This window comes from Anneissia japonica, unplaced genomic scaffold, assembly GCF_011630105.1.
Source record: "Anneissia japonica isolate Jap-2015-1 unplaced genomic scaffold, ASM1163010v1 scaffold287704_len1198815_cov201, whole genome shotgun sequence".
Classification (NCBI taxonomy): domain Eukaryota; kingdom Metazoa; phylum Echinodermata; class Crinoidea; order Comatulida; family Comatulidae; genus Anneissia; species Anneissia japonica.
Genome location: NW_022731578.1, coordinates 527263 through 542362, shown reverse-complemented (window position 1 = coordinate 542362; position 15100 = coordinate 527263).

Here is a 15100-nt window from a genome sequence, read left to right as displayed (position 1 = left end):
TATACAAATTTGAAACGTATACGTTGATAGGCCTATAATAGACATAAACAGCAAACTGTTGAATAAATGTTACTGAATCTAATCTAAAATCTATCCTCAAGATGAAATGAAATTAGAACAATAGATGTTCCTCGGCAATAAACAAACGCATTATTATACATTATAGGTTTAGACTAAATTTGCTGGTACCATACAGCTTATGGTGCTTAGCTTTTTGTTGTTGTTGTAAAAATTCTTTAAATCAGCAAAAACTGAATTGCTTTGGTGTGTAATTTATTGGATGTTGATATCTTTTAATAATATCTTAATAATATAATAATATATTTTATTTATTTTCCACTTCATCGTGGCCACAGTTGGCTAAAAACCGATCGTTTGCGATCAATGCTTCAAAATGGGATTCAATTCAATTCAATCTGTATTGGTCCAATACATGAAAAGGTACATCAGAAAATCTTTGTTTATACACTGCAATATATAAAACGTTAATGAAATTCAATATAAACAATTCACATATAAAAGTTAAACTCGAATCACGACCACCACCAAACCGATCGAAAGATGAGGGAGAAAAAAAACAATAGAATAATATAAAAGATAAAATAATAATTAAATATGTTTTAATAAATGTCAATCAAAAGACGATAAAATAAATACAATAAAATATATATAAATAAAGTAAAGACGTCTCTTGATATCGTCTAAATTTCGACATTGACGATTGCGACAACGTCTGCCAGTACACAGAAATACATAACATGAAATTAACTTAAACTTGATAAAACGTTTAAGACAAAAGAATAAAAATATAAAATACTTGTAGAATGTATTTAAATTAATTCTGAGATAGGCGTAAAATGAATATTTTTTATAGATATTAACACAATTTCAATTTTATTCAAAAACCGAAACGGAGAGATAAACTGCATAAAAACCATTTACGTAGGTATCAACACATCATATACAAATACATCACAAAACACATAAAATATATGTGGAAATACTCAATCGACAAAAGTTCAATCAAACAGAAAACTTTTGCAGTATGCAGAGCATAATTGATCATGAAAAGAGCGCTACATAACAATACTATACTTATTAGAGTTATGTTTTACACCAAAAAAAATGTTTACAGAGAAAAACAATTATGAATGTAGGGCTATACGTATTTGGTTTTTGTTTTTTGCTTTTGGGGAAGACTGCGATGATACGAAAAACATTCGTCAAATTCTGTTGATTGGCAGTACCAATGACTGCAGCGCACACCCTCGAGTCAAGTTGTTGTTTTCGTAGTGAACATTGTTATTTATTCACCATAACCTTGAAACCTGAAGACAGTTTTGATCAAATTCAGCAACTGAAATGATTAAACTAATGTGTACATATTGTCTTGTTTACCCTGTCCTGTATCTGTTGAGGCGTCTGCCCGAATAAATCATCGAGGAAATAATAGCTCTACGATTAACGGTAGTTGATTAGTTTTAAACCGTCCGTCTGGCCTACTCATTGAACAATCTAGCATTTGTTAACTATTGTCTAATTATTAAATTCCATCTTATCGTGTGAGTATTCGTCATCAATTACAGAAACAGTATAATTCCAAGGTTGGCAGGCCTTCAGGGCAGAAACCATTGTTAAATTTAGCAGAAAAAAGTCCGTCATAAGATAAAATAGGTACCGTTCCGTATTATTATCTTCCTGCTATATAATGTTCATGTTTATGTCCATTGAGGCCTATATTCTTTGTCGCTTGATGGTCCGTTTGATTGATTGATAGATTGATTGGTAGTTTGTTGTTTGATTCCTGAACTCTGCTGAATACACGTAGGGCCTACATCAAAAGTAGTGGCAAACCTTCTCATGAATTGTAATTAAAACTTGGTAAATTATTTTTGTATTTATGTTGATGTAATTTATTAAAGTATTGTAACTTGAAGCCTGAACTCTTGCGCATACGTTTCACAAGAGGACACAATTTTATTATTATTTATTTATTTATTTATTTATTTATTTATTTATTTATTTATTTATTTATTTATTTATTTATTTATTTATTTATTTATTTATTTATTTATTTATTTATTAAACATATTTAGGCAGGAACATAATGTACAGACGAGATGGTAACACTGTTTTACAATGTGGTCTTGCAAAGATAAATACAATAGCAAACAAAAGGCTACTTAAGACAACAGCTAGGCTTATATACAATATTCAAAACAACAAGAAGACGACAATATTTATCGATTTGTTAAAATGACATTAGGCCCAGACATATAGGCTTGAATGGATTGAGATTTGGTTGTTACTAATAGGCCTAGTTGTTTTCGTTTGCATTTTACACGGCTCACCCTTATGGATAGACTTAATCCCTGTTATATCATATCATGTTGTTTATTTTGCTTTTATGACACAAAACAGAAGAACAATACAAGACTAAATTAAAAAGAAAAGCAGGATTGCTTATGTTATAAATAAAATAACAGTCAAGAGGCTTTTCATATTGAAATACCGAAACAAGTTTTAAAATTTAAAACATTAAGATTGTTCCGTTTGTGAGACACATAGGACTATGCTATAGTGGAGAATAGAATTGTACCGGGATATGTTACCATGGAGTTTTTATCTAATTTATTTAACTGACGTAACTTATTAATTATATACTTAATGCCCTTTGTGCAACGGCAATTAAAGCTTATTTTCACATTTTAATCTTATACCACTAGATATAATTTTTATTTTAATATTAGAAATAGGCCACTTAGAAAATAGAGCGTGAAAGTATGTATTCCCTAATGGCAGGCTCAAATATCTACCACTTCTATATATATTTAAAATTGGCCTACGACAACGAATTGTATTACATTGAAGCTTATTTATCATTTATATATTTATTATTTACTGTATTTATTATTTTTTATGTAAACATTAGATTTAATTTCTCTAGTATTTATGGCGTATTTTAAGCGTTGGTTGTAGAGAAAGGCGATGAAGAAAGAGTAAAATTTGTTTTAATGAGTTAACGAAAGATAAAATTGAAAGAAAAATTTAAGTAAGTTAAGCTTAAAAGGTTTTGAATAATTATGCACAACTTAAATGGAACAGAAATTATTTTATACAATAGTTCAAAGCTATATGATCGAGTTTTCCACTATCGTATTTTATGTTCTTTTAAATTCTTTATTTTTTAAAATCTTTATTGTGTTTGACATTGTCTTCCTTTCTTCTTTTTTTTGATGTTATTTGAAATAAACTAAAATATACAATAATAAAATAATGAATTGGCTGGATTTTAATTGTAATATCAGCAAAATCTAAATTTTTTCTGTGAATTAATTGATCCTTGTATATGAGCCACTCGTAGTCTTTCATTACATATTAAACATATTAAATGATTGTACCAAAGACAGTTTTCTTTAACATGACTATAAAGAAACTATACCCACAATAAAGCACTCAACCATTGACCAAACCATTTTAATTTGTTTGTTTTTGGTTGACATCATCGTTTGCTTGTATCGGTGGGTGTTTGTTATGCTGGACTTCTCATGCGTGTTTCCATTCCCACGATTGTCCACATAAACATTTTTTTTTTATATTTGGTTCAGCGAACTAACGCACTTCTCGTAAGTTAAATTGTCAATTTTCATAATTAAAAATGTCGTTATTGATAATCGGAAGCAGTGGTTGTCTTCTCTTAATTATTAGGTTGTCTATTTCGTCGGGGAATGTCCCAGTTACGTGTTTTCGCAACAGGGCCAAGCAGAGCTTTTAGCGCGCGACAGTTCTATCAATAAGTACTGTACTAACTAATAAATATTTATTAAGTTTATTAAGTTTGTTACTTAAACAGAAAAAAAGTTCGGTTAACTTATAGTTAGAACGAAGTTGGTTGTGACTTATAAGTAGCTGTAAGATTTATTTAACCGCGTTGTAATATTATGGGTGCTTAAGGGGGCGACATGCCAATATTTTACAAAGATGGAGCTGCGAGGTACCGTGCCATGGGTGCAAATTCAGAATGGTTCATATCTGAATATGTAATGACACACTGCCCGCTATAATTGCTTGTTCTAAAGTGTAATTGTTGAAGTATTTTTCATTTCTGTAATTTACTACTTTTATTGATGTGAGATAGGCCTATATTGAACATTCCCTATTTCCATTTTAATTGAACAAACCTGTAACTCATTCCTGATGATGACATAATTAATGTCAAGATATTGAATCCCGACACGATGGCGTACATTTCGATACTTGGAGTATGTATTATACTATCACAAACCTGTAACTGCAACAATGATTAAATTTATGATTATCAAAGTAACATATTATTCTTTTTTTTTCATAATCATTATCAAATATACAAAGATCTTATATATAATATATATGTATATACATATAATATATATATATATAGGTCTACATTGTATTATTTACTTGCCTGATTTATAAATTATAAATCTTAATATTATATAAGTTAATTAGAATATTTCTAATTACAGAATCTTGTACAAAAAGTATATATGTATTATAGTGGATGCATATTACGTATTTTAATCATAAAGACAGTGGTTTAGGCTACTTTTGTGCTTTCCTGGCAGCTAATGACTATGGTCTATTCAATGCACTTGTCAATGTTACGCTCGTTTGATATTTTCTGATTTGTATTATATTTTGTATATTGTATCTTTTGCCTGAATAAATACTACTAATAATAATAACACAAAGAAAGCTAAATTTCCCGAGATATTCATGTCCTTTTACATTTAAAATAATTGTATTATCTAGTAGATGAGCTGTATTTCAAGTACATTGTATACTACAAAATATAGCTTTACATATAGGGTTAGTATACTTGAAATATATTTACGATATCAAACCTTAAATCGTTTCAATTGTTATTAGGCGGTGAAACACAAGTTGATTCTTCCAATATTTAAAAAATAGTAATTATATACTCTTATATTGTTGGCTAAGGTGTTCAACAATATTCACATCACTGAAATTCAGACTGCCTATAAAATGCTTATGTATGGTATCGTGTAGGGGGGTTTTTAGCTTTACGTTTTGGTCATTTTAGGCCGCTATTTGATTCTTCTGCTACTTAAGTCCGTATTTAACAAGTGTTAATGTATTGTTAATATTGTAGGCCTTTTAGGTTTTATCTGTATTTTTAATATATAGTATTTTACATTTTTTTTTAAATCAAGGACCCTTAATGATTAGTTCCTGCAGGAACTGAATAAGTCACCCTCTTTAAGAATCGTAATAAATAAAATAAGTCTATCCTCCGATGGACATTGTTATCCTAAATAACATTGGTTTCTGAACAACGTTTAGGGGCCTATGTAATGTAATAATCGTAAAGCATATCTTGCCGGTTCCTATTAGTAACACATAATAATAATAATAATAATAATAATAATAATAATAATAATAATAATAATAATAATAATAATAATAATAATAATAGTAATAATAATAATAATAATAATAATAATAATAATAATAATAATAATAATAATAATATAATATCATGCGTGAATCTATATCTTCCTATGAGTAACGGAAACGAGTTCTTAATCAATAATGACCGAATTATATACCTATACCAGATTTCAACACTCTACTCGTGAGTGACTGCTTATGTCTTGCGGCGAATTCGCACCAATTATGATCGAATAAATTGAGAACATTAGTCAATATTTTCAAGTAATCACCTAGAAACAAACATGTAATCTGCGTACTAGAATCCTCATAGGACATAAGGAAACGTTCCTTGTGTTGAACTTATCAACCTAAAGCAGTTTTGCGTCTAGCTTACGAAGGTCTTTGGAGATTGACTGACGGCATTTTCATAATTAACCGTTCAAATATCTTATAATAAGAGGACAATTAACAATTTAATAACTATCCGCTTTAATTTGTTCTTTGAAAATTTGTAAAGTAACAGCCGTAAACCATGTTTGTATTTGCTTTCGAACTGAATGTTTTATGAAAGAAATTGCTTGGGGTTAGAGCCTTCCAGAAATTCATACTGAAAAAGTAACTTTTTGTTGCTAATTAATGCTTGATGCGATTATGAAATCGTACTAACGTAATCGCCCACTTAAGCATTGTTAATATTAGTTATTTTCTTATTAAGTATTCACATTGGTCCAACAAAATAACGTTAAAATAGAGGGATCTGTGAGTTAAAAAGCAGTTGCCCCAACCGACATTCCAGCCCGGACCACTGGGGTAGCTGTGGCTCATTTGCAGATAAGGGGTCCGACCGCGAGGTCCGAACCAAGGGGCCGACTAGACCGTCGATCAGGCTCCCCGAATGGTAACCCCTGGTTGACGGGGATAATTTTTATGGCTTTGTATGGTCAAAGATGGCCCAAATTACTTTTAGACCACAGTATTAGGGATTGGCAATCAAAATATTGTTATTTAAACATCAAATTATTACGACGTGGCGTCGGACGACAGGGAAGTCTGGGCTTGTCTGAAGAGTTGGGGGGGGGGGGGGGGTTGGGGGGGGGGGTGGGGTTGTGCCTATTGCAAGTTCGAATCGAAGAAGAAGCAACTGGATTTCCACATACTGGCGTGGAACAACGCTAGTTATAGATGCAGTGCAAAAGAAATAGATTATAGGCATTCTATATTTTTTTCTATTTGTTTTTAAACTTTTTTGTATACAGAATCTTGCATCTGTCAGGAGGGCAAGCAAGTGAGTTCGCAATAGCAATGCAATGCAAACATACAAAATTAAAATACTTAACTAGTAGACATGCAGAATGTTAAAAAAATCATTCAGAAAGATAGAACAAATTCAAAATAACAAGAACATAAAGCTTAGCTTTTTACAAAAAGTATTCATAATATTAAATAGCAAAACGGTATTAAGTTGAAAATATTATTAAAATCACAATTATTCATTATTAGATTACAAAAAGAACATAATATAATTTGATATTTAAAAAAACCAATTGTATACTTTAATTATTAAATATTAAAATTCAGATTAAAAAGATTAATTTTATATACAAATAAAAAAGTTAAATATTAAAATTACAAGTTAAGTATCAATATTGGAACTACCTACCAAGTTAAAAATATTATTAAAATCACAATTATTCATTATTAGATTACAAAAAGAACATAATATAATTTGATATTTAAAAAAACTAATTGTATACTTAAATTATGTAAATATTAAAATTCAGATTAAAAAGATTAATTTTATATACAAATAAGAAAGTTAAATATTAAAATTACAAGTTAAGTATCAATATTGGAACTACCATTATTATAATTATAGTTATTATTATTTATAAATAGTTGAAAAAGATAACAGAGATCAATATGATACGCCCTCATTTTAACCAGAAGACGGGAATCTTAGGAGAGATACTTTTTATAAGTTATATTAGAATATATGTTAATCTTGGCGCAATAGATAGGCCTATACATACTCTGAACGTCTTGCAGTAATACTATAATTATATATATATATATACATACATATATATGTATATAGGGCCTATATAGGCCTAAGTGAACTGACCTATAAAGATTAGGCTTATAATATTATTTAGAGTTCTCAATAAAACAATGTTTAACCAACTATTCGAATTGATTTAATTGTTAATTGTGTTAAGCCCTATTTTGATTTTGAGTGGCACCTGAGAAAATAATAGGTCAAATCAACTTAATTAACACAATTGGGCATATTAATTAATTTTTGGATAAGAATATTATTATATTGGAATGTATAAAACGAAAGAGACAAAACCCAATTGTGTTATTACGTGTCTCTCATCATCAAAATAGGTTGAACGTTTAGACGTTCGTATCGTTGATATCGTTTTTAATTGGTAACTAATGCACGTGGTTAAAATCTGAAAACCTGTTATGAAAGTCATATGTACCTCATCAATCAACGCCTCCCTTAAATTTTACGTCTGTTCGTTGTTGATAAGATTTTTATTGCCTAAATTGGCAGAGGATATTTTTGTAGGCCAGTACCTCTGCTGAACGAGAGCACGTTCTTGGTGCAACGAGCACTGCCCAAGCGCTAGAAACTTTTAATCAACCATGCTCCTATAATGCTAGACTTTCAAAACTTTCTGTCAAAGTACGATAACGCCCCCTCTCGGCCTTATCAGTGGCAAGCAGGCGTTTTTCGTTACTATTTTCGACGATTTCTTACTCAGGATGTATGTTCTGAAAACAACAACGAGCACTAGTCCAGGGAAGGTCAACATAATTTGGCACCTAATTACATTTAATACGCCAAATCTCAAGTGAGATACTTAGTATGCAAGAGTTACAAGCCTGATTGCAGCTAATTCTTACCCAATAGATTAAGGCCAGGTTGGGTTAGCAAGGCGATAGTTCGAATATTAATACGTAAATTATAATTTCGAGTCCAGTTTTGAAAGCTTAGGCCTATTAAGGTGAATAAGAAACTGCGATTCATCTTCATCTGACCTAAGAAAGTTCAACTCGGTTTCAACAGAATCGTGTTGATCTCCTCTACTTCAGAGGCCCAGATTACGCTCAGAAAACCAACTGGGATAATAAACAAATTTATGGGCTTGGTTGATGAAAACAAATTTTGCGCAAATTTTTCTAACTGTGCTGTGAAAAAGCAGCAAAAACAAGGAGTCACGTATTATTTAATTCTTTAATTTTCCACCTAAACCACATCATTGTCGACATCGTAATCGTTGTAGTCCTCTTCATCATCATCAAACGTCAACGACATTATCATCAACTTCACCATTACCATCAACTTCTTCTTTATCATCATCATTATCAACAATATGTTTCATCAACTTCATAATTATTACAGTACTCATCATCATAATAATAATCATCATCATCTTCATCGTCATCATCATCTTCATCATCATCATCATCATCATCATCATCATCATCATCATCATCATCATCATTATCATCATCATTATCAACAATATCGACATGTGTATTACAGTATCATCATCGTCGTCATCAACATCATCATCATCATTATAAGCTGTGTGTTTTATGTAAGGTTGGATGTAACTACTGTATTGTATAGCTGGGCGTCGTATTTTTCGTCATTCCATTCCACTCCTTTATGTTTGTCAGTCCTCCATCCCTCGTTCCTTTCGTTTTTCCTCAAACATTTTTGAATTTTTCCTCGTCTCGTCATGTGGCCGAAACAAATACAGTAGTATTTATTTTTCATTGAGATCAAAATTTTTCTACATTCCGTGATGAAATTTACATTTTCACATCAATACAATCTCAATAATTTCTGATAGTAATGATAATAATCACATTATTACAATTCGTATGAAAATTCATCTGTCTTTAATTATAAACTTTAGACCAGTATGCTGAAGTAGAATGCAGTCTCTAGTTTTACTATGAATGAGTAAATAATAATATTGCTAATAATTATAATAATAATAATGATAATAATAATAATAATAGTTGTTATTATTATTAGCATTATTATTGCTGTAAATAAAAATATTGCTAATAATTATAATATTAATGATAATAGTAATAGTTATTATTATTATTAGCATTATTATTATCATTATTATTGTAAATAATAATATTGCTAATAATATTAATACCGGTAATTATTATTATTGTTGCTATTCTCTTATTATTATTATTATCATTATTATTAATATTATAAAATATGTTAAATCATTATTATTATTATTATTATTATTATTATTATTATTATTATTATCATTATTATTGATTTTATCATCATTTATATTATCTGAATTTATCATAGTCGTTTGCATCAATTCAAAAATAATCTACTGACCATCTTACACAAAAATAGCGCCTACACACACTTACGCTTAAATCTCCGTTGTTGATATTTTAAAACATTATTTGTTCCTTTGAAAATGTCATTTTGACATATTTAGGAAGGAACATTGAAAAACATTATTGATTTATACTCATGAATTGCATAAAAGACTTCGAAGTGGTTACTGGGAGTCGCTATCTGGGGCTTGCAGGAGTAGGAAGCTGCGATACTCCGACAAGAGGGATGTGTTCCAAAGGCAGGTACAGAGCACGATATCATGGCCAGCTGTTACTCTTAGCGGAACGTGTTATTTTAAAAAGTGTTCTGCATAAGGTAGTTGTGATTAACATGGGCTGGGCTTCTACTGGGGGCTGTCTCTTAGTACTCAGGGGATGGATGGGTGCATATCTCCTCCACACACTGTTATTTATGTTGCTAGTTGTGGGAAATAGGTACTGACGGGGTGAAATGCCGCCGTACGATACACCATTAATCGAAAAGAACTATTTTCTTGCCGTCATAACAACTTTTTTTTTTCGATCATTTAACATTCATAAATTTGTAAATACTACAACCTAAACTTCGATATTACTAATTTAGCATTATCGTAATTTATGCCTTTTTTCGTGATACATGATTCTTTTCTTTTAAATATTTATTAAATTCATGATGTTTGTGTGTGTTGTTGGTAGAACACACATCGCTCCCTAATAATGATAAAATATCAATTAAATTAAAAACTATAAATACAGACATAGCATTATTAGTAATGATGATAATTTAAAAAAGTTACAATGACATTGAATCACAATATAGGCCAAATGAAAGTTACAGAATTCTTCAACAATTATGCAGTCACTTATTGTGTTATATCATGGAGGAATCAGATTTTTTAAATACTATTTAGAATGACTTTTAAAATGACATTGAGAAAATAAAAAATATTGTATCATAGTACGGTATAACCTATATTATATATGTTCAACTAGGCCTATTTGTTTTTAAATTTATACTATTTTTACCAACATAATTGTAATATGTCGGCCTACAGTTTTAGTTTACTTATCTATTAGCCTATATTAGTAATGCACGGGATGATTGATGGACAGAAGAGACGAAGGCTAAAATTGGCACACACATTGTTGCACGGGATGGTTAGTAAGCAGAGGAGACGGGATGGTTGGTAGGCAGAGGAGGAGAGGAAGGCTAAAGGCAACATTGGCAGATGCACGGGATGGTTGGTTGGCAGAGGACAGGAAGGCAAAGCACCATGGTAGGCTACACAAACCTGAAGTGGTCAATACAGGGCACAGTGACGAATCTGAAGTCAAATAGAGACGGAGAATGTGACACAGCATTATGTGCCTTAACGGTCACGCTAATGACATCATACCGTACAGTATTTATGCCGAAGGACACTATCAATTTTACCATGGATGTAGGCTTACTCCTTATTAAACCTCCTTGTTATTTTTTTATTTCTCATAAAAGATTGTTTTTATGATTATTTAATATAGATTCAAGAATATCGCCATTGTTGCCAATATTAATAACGAAAACTATTTTCCAAAATGTAATTAAGTCGGCCTATAAATTTTAGCGACTGAAAAAATAATGTTGCAGGGAATATTAAAACAAACGAATGACTTGTAGGCCTATGAAAGGGATGCGGCTAACAAGTTAACCTATATCAACCAAAAATAACTTTCGTTTTCAGGATCAGGATCATCCCATGGGTACAATCAACCAGGAAAGAGAAAATGGAAATATAGATTTTACAATTACTACACCTGCTTCAGAAGTGCTGAGGCAAGTTCCTAGATAGCGGTGCAAATCCAGGCTTACCGACTTTCTCAGTAATTATCTACTTGCAAAATGCTGCAACTTTTTTTTAAAGGAAAATTGCTATCGTCTTTGTTTTGCATGAATTGGAATTTTAATACGGATGGATTATTGTGAGTTATCATTGGATGGTACAACTTTGTCACATAACTTTTAGTATCATTATCAAATTTTTATATCATTATTCTCAAGCTACGTTGATATGTAGGCCTAGCTTATAAACATTTTTTTTTTCATTCTGGTATTATTGTAAAATTGGTATGTTGTGCATTATAGTGTAGATTGCTTTGTGTTTTTACTTGGATCAAACAATATCTTTAAATAGGCCTAATAAAAGTCACATTATAGTTTACAACCAAATTTTATTATGATTTCGTAAAGGCCTTTGAAGATCACTTTGCGATAACACGGTCTGTTAATGTGTAACAGACTGTCACCTTTTACGTATACGGTAATGCCCACGATACTGAATGCTTCTAAAAATAACCGACTTTGAGATCATCAAAGTGTACACTATTTTATTTATAACTTTGTAAATCAGATGAGATCAACTTTTCAGACAAATAGTTTGAGATGTGACGTAAGGATTCGTGTGTTGCCAGGTCAGCTGTGAAAGCAAGTAGCTTTTATAATGATATCGAGGCTTGGCAGCAGTAAGAGGGGTGTTAGGCTACTGTCTAAGCCAATGATATTCAGGAAATTGAATCCTGATGCTAGCTCCGAACAGCGCTGACAGTCGTGACGACATTTAGAAAATATCGTTTGTATTGTTTTATTTGAACTATCAGCGTGTTTGTAGAGAATAAACTGATGTTGGCTTAAATCTGTTGCACTCTTGCCAACTACGGTACTTGCTTATCTTTTCAAAGTGCCCGTTGTATCCTCTACGTACATCTCGTGATTGTATTGACGTATTGTGGATTTCCTTCAAGTATCAGGGTACTTTTTCGTGGAAAGGAGGAATAACAGACGATCACCAAAATTGAATCAACCCATCTCTCCAATAAAAAGTCAAAACGACGCATTTATTTCCATGGCTATAATGAAATAATGTTTATGGCTATTGTGGTCGATCATATTAATAATTAGTAACTGGTGGGTTTCCCGTTGTCGAATGTCACCGTTGCTTGTCATTTATTGCACGCTTAGTGCACCACAGTGTGGCAGCAACTGGGCTTACAATTACCGTACATGTACTCGTATCAAAATCAGTAACTGTTCTATGTAACGACGCAATAATGTATTGACACTCAATTTATGTTTACAAATGAACTAATTAATAATTATAAATATAATTAAAAAATAATAATTAAAAATATGTTCAACTACAGTATGTAGGCAGTGTTTCGTAAATAATCAAACAATACTTATAATGTATTGACACTCAATTTATGTTTACAAATGGAGTAATTAATAATTATAAATATAATTAAAAAACAATAATTAAAAATATGTTCAACTACAGTATGTAGGCAGTGTTTCGTAAATAATCAACCAATACTTAGAACTCAGCTAATAAACGATCAAATAAGTTCTATACAATAATTAGAAGTTTAAAACCAGAAATAATGTTAGTTTCCTGCGAGACTTTCATTGTAACTATTATTCAAGCTTGTTGAAGAAATAAAACACACTTGTATATTCAAAAATATATAAACAAAATAAAGTAACGACAATAGGACGTATTGTTTAAGCACATTAATAATAATATTAATAATAATAATAATAATAATAACAATAAACAAGCATTTTTAAAGTGCATAACTCAATTCTCTGAGGAAAGGTAGCACTTCAGTTGTTTTTGAAGGCATCAAAAGATTTCTTGTTACGAATGAAAGATGGAAGGTCATTCCACAGAGCAGGAGCAGCAACAGAGGATCTCGATCCATATTTTGATTTAAATTTGCTAGGTTGGAGAAGATGTTCAGTACTTGACCTGCGTGTCCTCCTAGGTGAATAACTAAACATAAGGCTGGAAATAGGCCTATATGATGGTCATATCCCAATTAAAGCCTTGATATTAAACGACTGTACTATGCTCTTTTTAGGGAGTTATAGCCATTCTTACAATACCCAGGAAACAGTGAAATTGTAATTTCACTGTTCCCTGCAGTACCCTACACTAACAGTCCCATATTCTTACCAACGTATGTGTAAACCTAGGATTTTTAATCTGTACACTTAAACTTTATCATTGCGTATGTGTGTGTGTGTGTATGTATGGATGGATGTGTGGTTGATATAATACAGTAGGCCAGGACGGTAGGCTTCTAAAATTTTCTGAAATTCAAATTTCGTTTAATTGCCTTAAAAAATATATTCTCTGAGCGTTTTCTTAGCAGTTTCAATGGACAGTAGTACTCTATTTCGAATTAATTGAGCTTAAGTTATTGTAACAGCCACAGTATGTCTGAATGGTTGTATTTTGCGTCATTTGAACAACTTAGTACTAATATTTTTAACTCTTGTAAGCCTAATCATAGTCTAACTGACATGTTTAGCAATCCAATCGATGATTGATGTTAATGTGCATATCGTCGTCTGCAAACTAGCTTTTCATATTTTGACCTAGAATATAATAATAATGGCCCCAATTTGTATAACTCGTTGTCTGCTTAACGGTATCTGCAATGACGTAGGCCTACTATGACGAGACATACGGTAAGCGTTCGGATATGTTACTACTGGCGCATAGACTTGTTTCTTTTCCAGATTTAATAATTTTACTTAATCCACAATTAGAGGATTGACGAGACCAGACGGATACAGTACATAAGAAATCCATTTATTTATAAAAATTAATTCAACATAAGCATGTGATGTCATGAAGTCTGAAACAATGCTTACAACCTTGGATATAAGCTTGGGCTCTCAAAAAAGTTAAGGTCTCTCTTTGGATGACTGAATTAAACAAAAACATAATTTTAGTTAAAAATTGTTATGAATGATATTTGTAGAGTGTGAAGCTGCTTTGAGGATAAACGTAAATAGCTGAGCAATAATGGAATACGGTATACCAGTGATTGCCATGTCCTCAAGGCAGGCTCATAGCAATTACATGCACATCTTTTTCAATTTATCTGTTGATCATGTCTTCCGATCAGTTTGTCACAAAAGATACTGCAAGGGGTTCATTTGCTAGACAACAGGTGGAAGTTACCTTAGCATAGTATTCCTTGCTGTACCTATGAGGAAATCAAGATAAACTATTTAGTAGTTCATCACTTCATGAGAAAACCCCTATTATTAACAATACAATAGTATTGGATATTATACTTTTTAGCACCGAATACACCAACCCAGCTAACAATATTACGTTATAAGAACGTTATAATAACGTTACAGTTTAGTGATAAAAACGTTATTTTGTACAACCATATGTACGTACTTATAACCTAATATCACAACGTCAACGTTTCAAAGTTCTTACAACGTTCTCTGAAC